This window comes from Balaenoptera musculus, chromosome 4 (genome assembly GCF_009873245.2).
Source record: "Balaenoptera musculus isolate JJ_BM4_2016_0621 chromosome 4, mBalMus1.pri.v3, whole genome shotgun sequence".
NCBI lineage: Eukaryota > Metazoa > Chordata > Mammalia > Artiodactyla > Balaenopteridae > Balaenoptera > Balaenoptera musculus.
In genome coordinates, this window is record NC_045788.1 from 72,149,195 (window position 1) to 72,169,200 (window position 20,006).

Here is a 20,006-nt window from a genome sequence, read left to right on the forward strand (position 1 = left end):
TTGCAAAAATGTATTGGTATAGATTTCTTATTATTAAAACATAGTCTTATGCCCTGAAACCTTGGATACGCAGAAATGTATGTTTTCAGTCCATCTATGCAGGTCTTTAGCATGAAAGGGGAAACAAAAATATTTTCCTTTTTGCTCTTATGTAATGCCAAACAAAACAGTCTCAGATTCTGTTGAATGACTTCTCTAAAAATATAAAGCCATTCATACATAAATTAAAATGTAAATTAATGATGCTTGTCTCCTTATTTTCAGATTGTGTTAAATGCTATAAAGTATGATGTTTGACCAAAGAAAATACCTGTTTGTTTAGCTTTTATATGTCATTAGATAACCTCAGGAGATTGTTACAGTAAAGAAACAGAAGATAATTTGAAATATTTTTATTTTCTAGTGTTTTGAGTATAGATTAAACTGAATACAGTTGGCTATTGTATATACTAATATCTTAAAATTATTACATTATGGTTTATTCAAGGGATTTAATGAATCCTTCCATTTCTATAAATATATTATCTAGGGTTAATTGGAAAGCAGTAAACTTGTGTAATTACATGATTATAGGAGTATTTTATCAAATATTCAATTGACAGTGTAAGGAGCTGAGCAAACACTAAAAGTCCTCAAATTAAAAAAAAAATCACATAAAACCACTTCTTTTTGAGGAGTGAGTATTAAAAATATAAGGAAAATATAAAGTTAATCATAATTTGAGTGAAATACCTATTACTTGGTATTAAAGGAGGGTTGGGGGAATATTTTTATTTTAAAACATGTTTTTAATATACTCATTCAACTTTAGTAAAAATGAAAGCATAAGAATTAGTCTAATTTAAAAAACAAGGTGAGAATGCTTTTGTCCTTTAAATTTAAATTAAAATGTATACACATACCTTAGGGCCTTTTAAAAATAAATTCCTTTAAAACCATCTTTTTTTTTTTTTTTTAGTAATTAGAAGCAGCACAGTAAGTATAAAGTAACTGTCAACAGCTTCTTCTTGTTTTTGGTTACTAGAATTTTCTTTCAATAGTTTTTATTTTTAAATAATGTCAAATTTCTTAAGTAAAACTATTCTACTTGTTTTTTCTTAGATGTTTGAGAGGAGTGGAATTACTGGGCTAGGGAGAGTCATTAATAGTTTTTATGTAGGCAGTGAGGTTACTTATAATCAAAACTTATTCAGAGGCAACGATTGATTTAACTCTTAGATTGAATACTGCCCCAAGAATTTAACTAACTTGATTTTGACTACAATTACATATACCAAAAAGGGACACAGAGACTAAAGTTTGGCATTGTTATTCATTGTATGTTAGTATTCAGTGATATTTTTCCATTGTCAATAAGAAAGATCTGTTAAAAACTTCAAATACACACAACTATATGTATATATACACACACAACCAATGATATATAATTCATCTTGTAAAAGGCATACAAAAGAAAGACAAGCAAAATAGTTTACATATAAAACTATTGAAACCACGGAATTACATTATAGTTACTTAGGAGTTGGGCCGAAAAGTTGCTATTGTATTGCATTAAAATAGCCACAATTTTAATAAACTCTATTTGCAATTGATCCTACAAAGCCATTTAAAACTTTATCTTCCTCCCGTTTGGTTCAGATCACTTGTGTATACTGAAAAATTACTATTTTTCTTTCTTTCAGCCCTCTTTCTGTTACTTACTTTGTCTTTTTCATTATCTTTGTATTTCATATCTATAAATGTAGACTTTAGGTCAGAGTTTTAGCTTTTATTTCTCCAGCTCTGGAGGACCAACATATCATTTTTCATTCTATGTTATTTTTCTCACTTATGAGTTGGATATTTTATATATCCAAGTCTTTTGTTGTAACTCACTGGAATTCATTTTACAGGATAAAATATAATAGGACTGAGAAAGAATGTTAGGCGTATTTAGATTTTAGTTGATGCTAGGATACATTTTTCTGTTTCATTTACTGACTCATGGCTAGCAGTTTTATTTTGTAACATAAGAGGATTTTTATATTGTTAAAAACAAAGTAGATTAATGAAATGTTAGTTTATTGAGCATATGCTATATACCTATGAATATATATGTATGATAGTGTTTTGTTCTGTCATTGATAAATAGCAAAAGTGATTACCAGGTCTCCTGTTTCACTATTGTCAGAAATATTATTTTCTAAGATTGGATAGCAAGATTAACTTTGAATCTAATTCCTTATATCTATGATGCATGGTACTTTTAGCAGTTTGGAGAGTTGTTATTAAATGCAGTTTTAGTAATTTGAAAGTAATTACTCTGATTTAATATCCCACCAAATAGCCTCTATAAATAAAAAAGAAAATTTACTTTACAGATTCACTTAAATTGCTCATCTGTTTAAGATATTTGTGTTCACAACTAAGATTTTGTGTCAGATTCTACTGTAATATGTGGAACTTAGTAGGAAGTCATTAATATTTTTAAATGTTAGGGAAGCCAAGTGGTTATAAACTTCTGCAGGACCCCCAGCTTCTAGGATGGGACTTGCCATGTAGTTGGTGTTCAGTAAATGTCTATGGAATTGATTGATTAATTACCATTTCAATCACCTGAAACCTTGTTAGCTCATGGCCTTCCGAAATAATGGCACCTAACCTGAAACCTCTTGGGTACCTATATTTATTGGATTCACTCTATTGCCGTCATACATGCCTTTGATTCTTCACAGTAGCCCATCTCTTCCTCCACTTCGCTTTTCTTCCCCTCCATTCTTCAGATTTTCTTCAAGCCGCACAAACCCCCCATGTACCTGATTTCCTCACCCCTTTGAATCTTTACCCATGATGATAACCATACAGCTTAAAGACTATGTCTAATTTTTGTCATTTGGCCGTATCCCAAAAGTCTACAATGTGAGGTTTTATTGTTTGTTTGTTTGTTTTTAATGTTAAACTAAGATGAGTTTCTTGTGAATTATTTTACTTTGGTGTAAGGTTTTCTATTTTGAGCTTCATACTACTTATGTTCTTAATTTTGAATAGTCATTATAATATAGAAAATGTGGGCTACTCATTGTCAAGCCCTCCTCAGTTCCTCACTTCAGCCTTCTTCCTGTTCTTGTATTTATGATCCTTTGATGCCAATCTGCCCTGTCCTATTTAGTGATGCAGCTCTGTTAAATTCAAGACCAATTTTTATATTCAACAGGGCTTTAAAGAACTCTAGCACAATACTTCTAGACTTTGCTACTTGATTATCTCCTAAGTAAAAGCTTTTATCTACTTGGTGATACCAGTGTTTATTAATGAAAATAGTAGTCATATATAAACTTTGAACAGCTGTCACGTGGTAGGTCACTTCGAATGTGTATTTGGCAATTGTTCCCAGGTTTTGGATTACTTCAAAATCCCTATTGTGGGTCATTATAAATATTCAAATAGAATTTCCCCCCTCCCCCAGACAATTGGCATGCCAAATTAAGCTGAAAACAGCAAAATTCTCTTCCTAGGAATGAATGGAACAGGCATAATGACTTATAATTGAAGCAGAACAATAAAATTTTAACAAGAGTGAATATTAGCCACATGAATTGAATAATCTGCTTTTTAGAGGAAAAAACTCTGTCCTAAATTAAAATACAGGAAAACGCTGTTCAGATAGATGCCCACTGTTCAGATACCAGAAAAATAAATAGGCTAATTTGTATGAAAAGAATACTATTTGTCCAAAACAGGTACATTCTGGAGTAGAAAGGATTTAATTTTTAGAGCTATGCATTGGTTATATTGTCCCCAAAATGAAGATAATAGCATCAGCTTCATTGAGTTAATTGTATTAAATGATTAAATGCATGTAACACTTAGAACAGTGCCTGGAAGCTATTATTATTATTATTTTATTTTTATATTGCTTAATTTTAATAGTCTTCGACAAATTCAAATTAGATAATTAGGAATTACAGTATCTAGGATAGTGCAGTTCATTCAGACATTCAGTAAATAATGTTGACTGAATAAGTTCCTGTGAGTGCAAGCTGTACAGTTTTTAAAGAACCACATATCTCAACACCTTCAATTGCAGGATATAAAGGAGGGACCCCAAAGAGCACTTCAAATTCTTGGTGAGACACCAATTTCCTGACCTTGCCTTCCGGCCCAACTCTCCCTTCTGCAAATGCTAAACCAGTCACAAGTAGACAACTAAATTTAACTGATTATCCACCTTTTACCAAGCATACCATCAGGACATCTTAATCACTAAAAAAAGTCGAAGCCTTCCAGATCACCTTCACTTAATTTCCTTATCTCTGTTTGACTCTGGTATATCTCCAATATGTTTTAAACTCCCATTTATCTGTGACCTCCCAATTTCTTTCACGCTGCCCTTTGGAACTCCCAGTTCGTGATCAGCAAAATTTCATTTTTCCTCAGACTCTTCTGTGATGGTTCATCTCACCTTTTTTTCTCTTATAGAAACCTGGTGTTCCCCCGAGAGTACTGTTTTTTCTATAGCCCTCACAAAAAGTGGAATTTTTATCTGTCACGTCCCATGTACCTTGGGACCAACAAGTGGAGTTGATGTCTTCCTTGCTTATCATTGGTATTTATGGATGATTGTACCTCCTCCCTTTAAAAAATGTATATATCATCAGACAGACAGTATTTTCTACTTCCCCTCCTTGTTTAGTCATCTGCATCTTTCACAATCACTCCTACTCATTGATGATTTGAACTGTCTTTTCTCTGTCCACTATTCATGTAATCATTCTCAGTGATTTTCAGTATCCTGGTGTGATCCTTCCAAAATCTTGACTTCTCAGTTCTTTGATATCCTTGCCTCTAGGAGTCTTTATTTTTTCTTTCACTTGAGTGACCTGCTGAAATGGTTATATTCAAGACCTCATTACCATTGACTGAACCACTTACAAAATCTCAGCTGCAAGCATTTCAAACCTGACTAGCACTTCCTTTCTTTTCAGCTCACCTCCCCTACAACAATTTTTTTTTTAACAATTTTTTTTTTTTACCCTTTAAAGACCTCCAGCCCAACTTTTTATTATCTATCACTTCTTTCATGCTCTCACTTCCCTCCTTGCCTTGCTCACATTCCTTGGTCCATGACTATAAACACTGCCTTTCATAATCTTAACTCTTGCTCCTCTGTCACTTCATTGGTAAGATCTAACCTTGGTTAATTGCAACTCTGCCTCCTCCACATCAGCTCCAAAGCTGCCCATTAAACTTCCAATACCTGTTTCCTGGCCCTCATTCTCAATTGATGGTCTTATTCTGTATTCCATCCTGTTAAAATAAATGATCCATTTGTGTTCTTAAATCTCACCCTTCACTTCTGTACTAGATCTTCATTTTTGACTGTTCAGGGACTTGTGAAATTCTCTCTTCTCTTCATTGCATTGTCTGTCTTTCCCTCCATACTGGATTATTCCCATCAGCGTACATACCCGCTAAAATACCTTTCATTAAAACAACCAGCCAGAACCCCTCTAGGAGTATAGACTGTCAGATCCAATGGTCAGTTCTCAATCTTTATTTTACTCAACCCCACAACAGCTTTTTACACAACTAACTGCTCTCTCCTTTAAATTCTTTTCTCCTTTGACTCTTGAACACCATTCTCCTGGTACTCTCCCTACCTCAGTTTCCTTTGCAGTATCCTCCTCCTCTTCTTACCGCTAATAGTTAGAGTAACTCAGGGCATCAGTCCTTGAACTCCTCTCTTTTTATACTCATATTTCAGGTGATCTCATCCAGGTGCCTTTAAATACATCAGTACTCATATCTTCAGTCCAGAGCTATTCCCCGTACACTAGACTTGTGTATCTGTCTTTCCTACTCAGTATCTCCACTTGGATTAAGTATCTGAAAGTTAACATGTCAAAAACAGAGTTTCTAATTTTATTGTTCTCCCCCATCTTCATTCAGTGTACCAGTCACTGAGATGCTGAATATAAAAACCCTTGGAATAATCTTCTGTTCCTTTTTCCTTTGCTCCACATGCAATTTAATAGCAAATTCTGAGGGCTCTGTGTTTACAATATATTATGATCTAACCACTTTTCACCACTTCTACAACTACTACTTCAAATTATTTAATTTGTTGCCTGAACTATAGCAGTAGATATCTATCTGGTCTTCCTAGCTCCATTCTTTACTCTCACCAGTCTGTTCTTCACCCAGCAGCCAGAGTCATCCTTACAGAATGTCAGTTCTTGTCAGTACCTTGTTTTTACTCTCCCGTGGCTTCCAATTCGATATATAATAAAATCCTAAATCCTTCTTTACCATAGTCCAAAAGGCCCTTTATTATCTAGCCCCTGGCAGTATCTCTAATCCCATTTCCTACTGCTCCCTCAATTACTTTGTTCCAGCTGTATTGGCCTTGTTCCTGTTCCTCAAATATATCAAGCATGTGGCCATCTCAGAACCTTAATCTTGCTGTTTCCTTTGCCTGGAACATTCTTTCCTCAGATATTCTCATAGTTCATTTCCTCACTTCCTTCAGATTTCTGCTCATCTGTTACCTTCTCAGAGGGTCTTCCTAGATTCTTGTCTAAGGTAGCAGGCACTTCTTCACTCCAAACATCACTGACTTCTTACCTTTTTAAATATTTTTCTTCATAGCACTTAATACTACCTGATTCTTTATTATTATATATTTTTAATCTGTCTGAATTCCCTCTTAGACCTTCTGTGAAACATATATCACACTTTAGCTAGTGTTATACTGATCCTCTAGCTGATGATTCTCTTCTTATTTACCCTTATGGAAAGAAATACCCTTGAGGAGGTGAGACAGGGAGAGAAGAGGAGAAAAACCATTCGGTTTCCTTATAACTAGGATGAGTATGTAATTCATCGACCAAACTTGGAGTACTTTTATGGAAAGAGGGAACTTCCCAGGCAAACAGAGGCATGTGGTGTCATCATCTATAACCATTTATCTTCTGACAGTTCCTACCAGGCAGCAGGTCTAAATATTCACACCAAGGCATTTCCATGTTGGACCAACACGGATTGGCCTAATCTTCTTATCTATGTATGTTTCAAACATTTGGCCTCATGCCTAATAATAGTTGTGTTTTGAAGTGATAGATCAAATATATATATATATAGATATATAGATCAAATATATATATATATTTTTTCTTCATCTCTAAAGAATGAAATTGCTTATATTCAGTAGTATAATGCCTTTGTATTAAACTAGAATATAGAGAGAGTAAGTAGATAATCCTCTTAAACGACTTTGGAAATGCCAAGTCTGATAGTAGAATAGTTTCCAGGAGAATGGGTAGAAATAGTCTCTCTGAGTATTGATTAACCAAGCAATCAAAGTTAGGATAAAAATTCTGTTATACTGGTTGTGAGATACTGTCTCTTGGCAAAGTTTAATTTCCTACTCAAAAGGCCAGTAATTTTGTAAAATTAATAACATTACTCAGATTTGGAAATTAATTGTTTCCCTTTTCACCCAAAGAATATCTACTGAAAAATATGTTTAAATGGTGTTTGAGACCCAGTCATTTGTATAGTTGGACACTTTAGAAAAGCATAAAGATGAAGGTTAAACAAAAAGTTTACAATGGTTATATTCGCTTTTAAAAAATACCAGATTGACCATACAATCCGTCAGTTGCATTCCTTAGTTTTTACCCAAATGAGTTGAACATTTATGTCTACATGAAAACCTGCACACAGATGTTTATAGCAGCTTTATTCATGATTGCCAAAACTTGGATGCAACCAAGATGACCTTCAGTAGGTAAATGGATAAATAAACTGTGGTACAGCCAGATAATGAAATGTTATTAAGCATTAAAAAGAAATGGAAAGATGTGGAGGAACTTTAAATGCATTTTTCTAAGTGAAAGACACCAATCTAAAAAGGCTACATACTGTATGCTTCCAACTATATGACATTCTGGAAAAGGCAAAACTATGGAGACAGTAAAAAGATTAGTGGTTGCCAAGGGTCAGGAAAGAGGGAGAGATGAATAGATAGAGCACAGAGGATTTTTAGGCCAGTGAAACTATTAGGTGTGGTACTATAATGGTGGATACATGACATTATATATAAATTTGTTCAAACCCATAGAATTTACAACACCAAGAATGAACCCTAGTGTTAACTATGAACTTTGGATAATGTGTGTCAGTGTAGGTTCATCAGCTGTACAATGTATAGCTCAGGTGGGGAGTGTTGATAGTGGGAGGCAGTGCATGTGTGTGGGCAGAAGTTATATGGAAACTCTGTACTTTCTGCTCTAAAAAATAAAATCTGTTAAAAGAGCAACATTGGTATCTTAAGGTGGATTAGATTGGCTATAGTTTGAAGAACTAAGTAAGTGAAATTTGTTATATAAGCTCTTTATAACTAGGAAGTGTGTTGCATTCATCTTTGTAGTTTCTATAGGGCGTCATGATTGTTAGATTGTCCTTTTGTCAAGGACAAATAGGTAAAAAGAAATTTCACAAGCTGCAATTTATGTATTTTAATATGTATATTATATATGTGTATATATGTATTTTATATATATATATATATATATATATATATATATAGTTTTAGAGTTAACTGTAAAAATAATGTGTTAATAACAGTGCTGAAAAAGCATATGACTGGCCCATATGCTTTGGGGTCAGAATAGGATATTCAGCCTGCACAACATTTTTGCCCTTTGCTTATTTCAAGCAGTGTTTGTTTTCCTGAGAATTGTACTCCATACCTCTTATCACAGCTGCATTTCAGTAATCAGTTGGGTAATGATTTGTTTAATATCAGCTGCTAAACCATAAGCTTCACAAGAGCTGGTAGTACAGATGTATGTTTTCTTCTCTTATATCCCCAGAGCCTAGCATAGTGAACGCACATGTTGACTGTTTGTTGAATGAATAAACAAATGTTAATATATGTGTCTGTTTTCATTTAATCTGATGATGGCTACAGGGAAATTTGGAACTTCTAAATATGGTTTGGCCACTGTAAATTTCCCAAGCCATTTTTATATAGAACTATGGCTTTAAAATTAGCAAGTTTCCATTACAGGATTTTATAAAATCATGTATATTTCTAAAGCAATTCAAATCCCTCTGTGAAAAAAACTGAAGCATATATCTTCTTAACAAATGAGGAACTTAAATTCTTATTGTCAAAATTTGACTTAGTATCATTTTCTTTAAAGAGCTCTCACTGCGTTATACTTTGTACTTCCTGGCACTGTTATTTAGATAACATTTTCAATCCTCCATTTTTATAATCAAAATTTAGAATTTTGATAAAGGTAAAAATAGTTGTTCAGACCATGTGGAGAACAGTAGCCTACAATTATCACCTTATTTTACAAACTTTAAATAAACCAACTGATGTGACAATTTTACAGGCATATGCAAATCAATCAACAAAGACTGGACCTATTTTGTGCAAGTATAAACCAACTGGTGTCACATCTGGAAGCAGTGGAATTTTAGGAGAATCCTAAATACAACTTCTGCCCCTAGATAAATTTATTTAAAAGATGTTTTCCCCCTCACCTCTTAACAGGAGCCCTGCCTGTTCATTATTTATCCATTAGTAAACCCCAATTTAGTCCCGTTTCTGAACAGTATTTTCAGTATTTTTGAAATCTGAACTGTGACTATTGACTCAGCCAGCTGTGGAGTGTGAAGAAATTATTATTATGACAAAATGGGACCAATTGATTGCCTTACAGAATTTTTGTTGGTCCTGAGGAAAGTAACTGGAGATTATAATCTGCAATTTGAATCAAAACATATCCCAGCGTCATTTTTCTGTATTTAACTCTGACTAATCTTGGTAGAACCATCTAATATATCAAAGTGTTATAAATTTGAAAAATAATCAGTTTGTAAGTATTTTGAAAGATAAAGAATGGGATTTCCCTGGTGGTGCAGTGGTTAAGAATCCGCCTGCCAGTGCAGGGGACATGGGTTCGAGCCCTGGTCTGGGAAGATTCCACATGCCACAGAGCAACTAAGCCCGTGTGCCACAACTACTGACCCTGCACTCTAGAGCCCGCGAGCCACAACTACTGAGCCTGCGTGCCACAACTACTGAAGCCCGTGCGCCTAGAGCCTGTGCTTCACAACAAGAGAAGCCACTGCAATGAGAAGCCCGCGCACCGCAACGAAGAGTAGCTCCCACTCGCTGCAACCAGAGAAAGCCCATGTGCAGCAATGAAGACCCAATGCAGCCAGAAATAAATAAATTAATTAATTTTTAAAAAAAGAAAAAGAAAAACAAAGATGAATATCAACCTTAGGAATTAATTGTTTCAGCTGTACTAAATGCCATAGCAGGATTTTGGAGAGGGCAAATAGAGGAAAAATCGTATCATTCTAATCATTTTTTCCAAACTGAAAGGCTGTATACAGTATAGATCCTAAATTCTTTCAGTTATAAGAACACAGCTTTATTATATAGGCCTTTTTTGTAAAAATATTTTAAAGAACTCTAGATGAAACTTGAAATTTTCATATGTATTGTTTTTTTAATTCTCTCATTCCCTTTTTTGGGGGAGCAGTTGCTTGTTTTTATTATCATAGGTTAAGCACTACAAGAGAATTAAACCAACTATAGTTAGTAAAAACTAATATAGGTGTCTCGAAGTTATATTCTGTTCTCTTCATGACCTAATCAGCCTTTTTTTCTTTTTTAAAATCACCTAAAGCGGAGTCAGCATACTACAGCCTGTAGGCCAAATCCAGCCTGCCACCTGTTTGTGTAAATAAAATTTTATTGGAACACAGCCATGCCTATTTATGAATTGCATTTGGCTACTTTCAAGCTGCTACAGCACAGTTGCGTAGTTGCAACCGAAACTACATGGCCCTTAAAGTCTAAAATATTTATTACCCGACCCTTTATGGAAAAAGTTTGCTAACCCTTGACCTAAGGATTGATGAAATATTCTGTTTCTTTTCTGGGATATTATATATTGTCTTTGCAGTAAAATACAATAGCAACAGTAAAGACGAAATAAAGCTCTTTTTGAACTATTTTGAAGAGACAGTGTAGTATAGTAGTTGAGAATGCTATCTTTAGAGGATGATGGCCTGGGTTTAAATCTCTATTGTATTTATTAGCTGTAGCACCTTGGACAAATAACCTAAATTCTGAGTCTCTTTCTTCCACCTGCAGAAAACAGGGATTAAGATCTAGTGAAAATTAATGGGACAAACATGCGAAGCCCTTATTATAATATCTGACATCAGTAAAGTACCTATCATCATCATCATCATCTTTATCACCACTTTCACGACCACCATTCATTATTGGTCCCACAAAATATTCTGGCCTTTTAAGTGAGGAATCTGGAGATATGGAGAAGCAACCTCATTACAGAATGATGAAGAATTATGGTTTAACAAGAAGATTGGTAACCTTGACTGGGTCCAGCCAGGAAAAGAGAAACCACAGTAATTATTTTAACAGGGAAAATGTAATATGGCGGGGGGGGGGTCGGTGTTAAAAAGGAAACTGAGAAGGAAACATGGAACACCAAGGTAAAACAGAGAAGCAGCTAACCTCTGAGGTGGGACCTAGGGACCAAGTTAAGGTTAGTAGAACCCAGAAGTTTGCAGTAAGGGCACCACAGGTTTAAAATATGAGCTGTCAGTGATATTTACTTTCTAATGCAGCTTAAAAAGGAAAGAGGTAAAAATCTTTTGGGCAAGTGTTCTTCACCAAGACATGTTTATTTTCAGTTGGGATATTATTAGGCAATTAGCTGTTGCTAGATAGAGAACATGAAACTGGCAATTTTCTGACATTTTTGTATTTTGAAACTTCTAAGGTCATCAAATGGTAGAACATCTTGAAAACTTTCTGATTGGTAGTGACCTCCCAACCACACAGAATCTTTTAGCAATATCTGCTATGTGTATGGCACGGGGAGGGAGGATGTACACAATCCATTCCGAGTCACTTTATCATTTTAGAGTGCTGATGAACTCAATCTCTTTTGGCAATCACATGGTTTCATTCGTCCAACAAATGTGTATTAAATACTGTGTGCTAGATACTATTCTAGGCACTGGGCATACAGGAGTAAATAAAACAAGAATCCCCACTCTTCTAGAGCTTATATTAAAGGGGGGGAAGACATGACAAACGTAATTAAAATATGTAGTATGCTGGAGGAAAGGTAAAAAGAGAAGGCAACAGGAAATGTGTATGTTTGTGCGTGTGTGGTGGGGGTGGGGTGGGGTTAGTAGAATAAGAGTGTCTTCAGCTGGAGGGCGATATTTGAGCAAACGCATAAAAGAAGTTATGGAGTTGAGCCATATGGATATCTGGGGCAAGAGCATTCTGTGCAGAGGAAGAGTGAATAAATGACTCTGAGGCCAGAGCATATTTAGAGTGTTTGGAGAACAGTAGAGAGGTCAATATGGCTGAAACGCTGAGTGGGAGGAGAATAGTAGAAGATGACTTCAGAAAAGTAACAGTGGCCTGAATCACTAGGGACTTGTACAAGAATGAATAGAATAGGGTAAATATATGATTACTAGGAAGATTTAAGGGCCCGTTTTAGGTTAGTCATTATGGAGTCCACGGTTGTGTATGTTTCTGTAGCCGTAGTCTGATAAAATTGGGGGGTGGGGGGCAGGCAGCATATTGCAGTTGGTAGTTTCATATCTATTTGTTAATTATGTAACCACATCTTTGAATCCAAGTTTTGGATCTCTGTTTACTTGAAATTTTTAGTGATTGTTGGCTCATCCTTCTACCAATACAAAGTGATCAGCTGAATGCTGATAAAACACCATCTTTTTATAATGAAGGGATGACATACCTTAACTATCATGAATCTTGGAAGCAGAAATAGATCCGTAAACTAGATGTTCTGTCTGTATGAACTAACAAATTTGTACCCATGCTTCTATACTAGGATTGTTAATCACTAGATCTATTTCCCTATCCCCCCTTTGTTATTTTAAAATCAAAAATTTATATTTAATCTCTTAGTATTTGTTAAAAAATGTATCTGGTTTCGTTGCTATTTGCTTCTGAGATAATTATGACACAGGTATCATATACAGCTGGTTCAAATAACTTGTTACGGAGTTTATTTTGAAGGTACTTATTTGGAGTAACTGTGGCAAAAAGAGCATTTGAATCAAATGAGAACCATATCTGAGCAATGAAAAACACCTTTATTCTGAAGATACTGGACCCCTGTTAAATACAGTGATTCCCAAACAGTTTTGATAAATCTACTGTGCTGTATTTTATCCTTCTATAAACATACAGAAGGCTTGCAGTTTTTTCCCCTGGTTTCTCTTTCCCTCTTAGATAGCTTCTTTGACATTTATTCAGAGAAACATGTCTCATTACCACATAGTAGATATTTAAGCAAAGGAACTTGGATTAAGAATATTAAACTGTGCCATACAAAAACAAAATAAAATCCTTATTGACCAACAGTGGCATAGGGGTAATTTTTTTTTCCTTGTTATCTAAGATATTGATAACAAAAGAGTTGCTATTTCATATATTTCATCTTCCATAAATGTGGTATAAATTTATTTTGATCTTATTGAATCTTTGTGTGTATTCTAAGCTCAGTTTACCCCATTCATGTGACATGTTAATGTAAGATGTAAACAATTATTAATTACCTGGTAGTATGGTATTAGTTATCTTTCTTCAGAGTTTGATCTTATGCTATGATGACCACTTTAATAAGCAAGAAAATAAGTGAGAGGGACTTCCCCGGCGGTCCAGTGGTTAAGGCTCCGCCTTCCAATGTAGGGGGCGCGGGTTTGATCCCTGGTTGGGGAACTAAGGTTCCACGTGCCATGGGGTGCAGCCAAAAATTAAAAAGAAAATAATTGAGAAAGAGTTTAAAAATATGTTCAGAAAACCTTGTAAATCTATTGTGGTTGGGTCTAACTATGATGTAAAAGATACTTTTTAGTGGCCATTGTTGGTGTTATTCTTAATAGTCCTTCCTCCCAACTTCCCATCAGTCACTAGATACACCAATTCTACATTCAAAATCTATCTTTATTTGACTACTCATGTCCATTTTCACCATCACCGTCGTTCGGTTAAAGCCACTGATCACCTCTCAGCTGGATTATCATAGCAGCCTCCTAATTGTTCCTTCTGTCTCTTCCTGTATCAGTCAGGATTCAGATGGACATATGAAAAAAACCACTTTAACTATTTTAAGCAAAAAGATTTATTAAAGGTAGGGGCACTCAATTTATATATTGTTTTTCATTTATTGTTGAATTAATGGAAGTGAAAGAGGGAGGTACATAGTCATAAATGTAGATGTGCAGTACACATTAAGCATGTGGCTATACCTAATGAGGTTTCAGACCACTTTTTATCAAAATTTTTTTAAAAGCTGCTTTCATAATTTTAAGATCTTAAATTTAAAATGTAAAGCTGTGAATAAATAACAAGAATCTCTAAAAATTAGTTAAAACATTTTTCAGAAAGCTGTCAATTCGATACTGGCATTAAAAAAGTACTTTAAAAATATGTACAATCCAGTTACTTTCCGGGAATTTACAATTTTCTGCAGTGTTCTTTGAGACAGTGTTAATATTATAGCCTCTGTTGTCATGGAAACAAGTCTCTGAAGGCAGCCTCCGAGGCTAATGATTCCATGGTGTTGCTATGGATAGAAACAACTGAGACCGTTGTTAGTCACATGGTCAAGATTAAAAAAAAAAAAAAAAACTCGTTGAAGCTGATCTTATTGAGTGATATATACAAATGGAGCAGAAGAAGGATGATGGCATAAAAGTCATATTGTCTAATAAAATATGTATGTAAGATTTTTCAAGTTTAAAATGCTTATGGTGAATTCCTTCTTTTCTGTAATAACCCATATATAATGGTTACTGTATATTGCTGCCTCATTATTTATATTAGAATCTTAAGTTTGCCATTTTCCAATTTAGAATCTTGTCATACAACTCCCCAGAATTTTACCATGCTCTCAATCCTGCACTGAAAATAGCCTCTTGTCTCTTCATATGTATTATCATATCTAACATCTATGCTGTTCCTCATCACTCAACCTTCATTTGATTAGATATTATTTGTTTAGCGTGGTATTTTTGTTTCATATGAACTAAATGACTTGTTGTTCTGTAATTCTGTGTTACCTGAACTGGTTATTGGCTGTGGCTAGGGAATTGTGTGTGTTGGTACCCATTTGGTTTTGAAGACTTTCTCATCAGTATTTGCCTTTCTTAAGGAAGAAGCAGAGGCATACGTTCTTTTTCAAAGTACTTGCTCAGTGCCCTGTAGAGAGTGGGGTGAATTCAGATGGTGTACATTTTTTTAGGATTTTTTAAAAATGGTATTCAGATCCTCTAGATTATCGTATCGAAAGGAAATAGATTTAGAATAGGCTCTGAGCCAGTAATACAGTGAGGTTTAAATGTAATATTGAAGAATTTATAGTTTATCATAAAGGGTTTTGGAGAGCAACTGCCTAATGGAGGAAATTTTTGTACTTGGCCTTGAAATTTGATATAAGCATACAGCTATGTCTTTTTTATGTTAAAATGGATTATTAATTAGCTAATAGCTGACCCTATTAAAGAGGCATAAAGAAACTTTTATAGGTGTTAGATATGTCTCCTACTTTGATTGTGAAGATTGTGTCACAGGTGTATGCGTATGTCCAAACTCATCAAATTGTATACATTAAATATGTGCAGTTTTTGTATATCAGTTATACCTTAACAAAGCTGTTTAAAAAAATTAAATAAAAAAATGATAAACTTTAGACTTTCTTGTCTTTGATACTTTGGATGACTACAGCCAGTTATTTTGTAGTTTGTCACTCAATTTGGGTTTGTCTGATGTTTAATGTTCAAGTTATGCATCTTTGATAAGAATGTCACAGAAGCGATGTATTCTTATTACATCCTATCAGGTAGCATATGATTTTGATTTGTCCTGGTGATGTTAACTTTAAGATAGTGTCTGCTACATTTCTTCACTGTCATTAATCTTTGTAGGGGAGATATGTGTGTGTATGTGTGTGTGTGTGTGTCTCACATTCAAACTTTCTTCCACTAGAATGAAATGGAGGGTTCATTCAGCAGCAATGAAAGTTTTAACATTTGTTGATGTTTCTTGAATGAATTATTACTATGATGGTTGCCAAATGATGATTTTGTAACTCCATCATTCCTTCTACATTTCTTAATTGGCATTCTACTGTAAGGAAATGCTCTCTCTTCTCTCTATTCATTTAATTATTATGTAATTATATCAGTGTAGACTCTTGGAGTCCTGTTTAATTCAGTGGGATTTATGCCATCATTATCATTATTTATTTTGAGTCTCAAATTGTTCCCAATCTAACTGATAAGAGCCCTTCAAGCTGACTGTCAGTGTCCTTTGTCATGCCCTCGTTATTCTTTGAGCACCTCCTTATTTTCTGGAACAGCAGAATGTTCTAGGCTCATATTGTACTTGCTAGACTCTAGCCCTGGAATCAGCCATTTCTCCAAAGATTCCTCTTTTGTTTTTTTTTTTAATCAAAGAATGGGTATTTATAAACCAGGATCTGAATGCTAAGTATTTTCATGCTATTGAGGTGTTACTGCTCCCAGGTCTTCTCTGTAGACAGAGCTAGGGTATATATGTACATAGAAACACATGCATTTATTTCTGTATTTATATATATTGAAAACCATGCAGTCATACCAGTGCCTCCAAATCTAGTGTAAAACCGTAGATTTCAGACTAATTTTCTCCCTTTCCATATTTGTGACTCCGTTCTCTGATGTGAGGAACCTTGCTTCCTTTATCCTTGGATCAAAAATCCCCTGTATGTAAGCAATCTCCTGTCACTGTCGATGCTCTAGGTAGACATCCTTCCCACCCAGCTCAAGATCCAAGAGATATCCCCACCTTGTTCCACTGGGGTCCCTATACTTCGTGCCAGACTACTACTACTGCCACATAGATACTCCATCACACTTGGGATCCAGCAAAGCACATCAGGCTGCTGCCACTACTTGCCCATGTGGGATACCCTCCTCATCCTGCTCAGACTCCGCAACACCCTGCTCCAGACTGCTGCCACCCTTCCACTCCCTGTGCACAGAGGCTCTCCTCACCCTGCTCGACTTCAACAACCTGTACTTTCCTATTCAGGAAGTCTTTGCCTACACCAAGATCCTGATGGTATTCTATCAATACTATCTTCTAGAAACCTAATTTTTGTACATCTCTTAATTATGTCAGTAAGCCATCTGGAATTAATTTTAAGTATGGTGTAAGGGAGTGAAGAGGGTTCATTTCATTTTCCATATGTATATCCAGTTGATTCAGCAGCAGTTTTCTAAAATTATTGAAATATAGTTGTTGTACAGCAATATGTTAGTTTCGGGTGTACTAAATGATTTGATATTTACGTACATCGTGAAATGATCACCACGGTAAGTCTAGTAACCATCTCTCCCCATACAAAGTTATTACAATATTATTGACCTTATTTCTTGTGCTGTATATTACATCCCTGTGACTTATATAACTAGAGGTTTATAGCTCTTAATTCCCTTCACCTCTTTCGTCCACCCCGCCCCCCCCACTGCTTCCCTCCCTTTTGGCAACCACACATTTGTTTTCTGTATCTATGAGTCTCTTTTCATTTTGTTTTGTTTGTTTTGTTTTGTAGTGAGATCATGTGGTATTTGTCTTTCTCTGACTTATTTCACTTAACATAAATTCTTTTAAAACTAGTTTTTTCTCTTTGTCATAAATTAGGAGTTAGAATCTCTGGGTTTTTCAAACATTTTTAAAAAGTTGTAAGTATTCCATTGAAAATTGGTTGACATTTAAATTACTTGTTTTAAGCTCATACTATGGAATTCGAATTTTTTTTTCTATAGGAACAATGTATAATTGGTGACTGGAGTCCCAAGTAAGACCCACAGAGGCTTTATTCCTAATGTCCTTTTTTTAAAAAATTGTGGTAAAATATACATAACAAAATTTTACCATTTTAACCTTTCTTAAGTGTACAGTTAATTCAGTGTCATTAAATACATTCACAGTGTTGTGCAGCCATCACCGTTGTCCATCTCCATAACTTTTTCCATCATCCCAAACAGGGAACTGGTTTAGACTGGGAACATTAAAAAGAAAGAAAAAAAGGAAACAAAATCTAATGGCTTAAAATCTCTTTCTACAGGATATAAGAAATCCAGGTAACAGTAGTCTAGCAAGTTTTTTCCTAATTCCTCACAGGTTACCTTTTGTGAGCCTAGCTCAGTTGTAAAATGAAGGGTTAAACTTGATCCCTAGCTTCTTCAACTCTGATAGTCTTGTAAAATCATTGAAATTTGTTAGCATCTTTTAGAACAATTAATGGGAAACGCATTTTCAGTTTATTTTCTAGAGAATGAGATGGTAAAAGATCATAATAATTGTTTTTCTCTTAATATGAATAGATCTTCCATCCCTCACCCAGCATTATAGCATCACTGTGTATTCATTGTTGACGACTGGAAAAGTAGAATTCGAAATAAAGAGGCAGGGGAGAAAAACCATTCATAATCCTGCCCTCAGAGGTTTACTTTTCAAACATTTCTTTCCATTTTTTAAATAAAAGCTTTATCTTCCCTTTTTTACTTAATGTCATGTCATAGGCAATGTCCTTTATGACTTACAGGCTGTTCTTACAGATGCTTGTTAACTGATGCATAATATTTAATCTTATAAAATTATCATTATTTGCTCAGCTATTCCAACACCTTATATTTAGGATGTCCTACATTTCCCCAAGTATAAACAATGCTCAAAAGAATATAGTGAGTGTTAAGACATTTGCTTTTTGAATTATTCCCTTAGGATAGATTTCCACAATTACTAAGTCAAAGAGTTCGAACATTTTTAAAGCTATAGATAATTACTTAGATTGCTTTTCATAAAGTTTGTATGACGTTATATATCCAGCAGCACTGTGAAAGGACCTGTTTCCATGCATTAAATTTTTTTTGAGTTTTTTAATTGTGGTAAAATACATTTGCCATTTTAACCAGTTTTAACTGCACAATTCTGTGGCATTAATTACATTCCCAGTGTTGCCCAACCATCACCACTATCTACTATTTCCAAAACCTTTTCATTATCTCAAACTTACTTTGTAACCCTTAAGCAGTAAACTCCTTATGCTCCTCTCTCCCTGGCCCCCGGTAACTTCTAGTTTACTTTTTATGAATTTACCTATTCTAAATATTTCATATAAGTGGAATCACACAATATTGACCTTTTGTGTCTGGTTAATTTCACTTAGTATAATGTTTTCAAGATTCATCCATGTGTAGCATGTATCAGAATTTCATCCCTTTTTATGGCTGAATTAATATCCATTGTATAAATATACCACATCTTGTAGCTATTTATCTGCTGATGGACACTTGGGTTGTTTCTACCTTTTGGCTGTTGTGAATAATGCATCATTGAACACTGGGGTAAAGTATTCAAGTCCCTCTTTTCAGTTCTTTTGAGTATTTACCTAGGAGTAGAATTGCTGGGTCATATGGTAATCCTAGGGTTAGTTTTTTGAAGAACTGCCAAACCAAACTGTTTTCCACAGTGACTGCACCATTTTGCATTCCCTCCAGCAGTTTTTGAGGATTCCAGTTTCTGCACATCCTTGCCAACACTTGTTAACTTTCTCTTTTTGTTTTCACTTTTTTATTACAGCATCCTAGTAGGTATGAAGTGATATATCATTGTAACTTTGCTTTACATTTCCCTAATGAATGATGATACTGAGTATATTTTCATGTGCTTATTGGTCATTTGTGTATCTTCTTTGGAGAAATGTCTGTTCAAGTCCTTTGCCTATTTTTTAATTGTCTTTTTGTGGTGAGTTGTAGGAGTTCTTTATATATTCTGCATGTTAAACTATCATCAGATTTATGATTTACGAGATTTTCTCCCATTCCATGCGCTGTCTTTCCCCTTTCTTGATAATGCCATTTGGTGCACA

The 20,006-nt window shown here is 34.7% G+C and overlaps 1 protein-coding gene across 16 annotated transcripts in view; it reads left to right on the forward strand.

Annotated features, from left to right (window-relative positions):
- Positions 1–20,006, forward strand: part of DLG1 (discs large MAGUK scaffold protein 1) — a 295,326-nt gene that overhangs the window by 124,289 nt on the left and 151,031 nt on the right. The gene's annotated exons all lie outside the window — the stretch shown is intronic.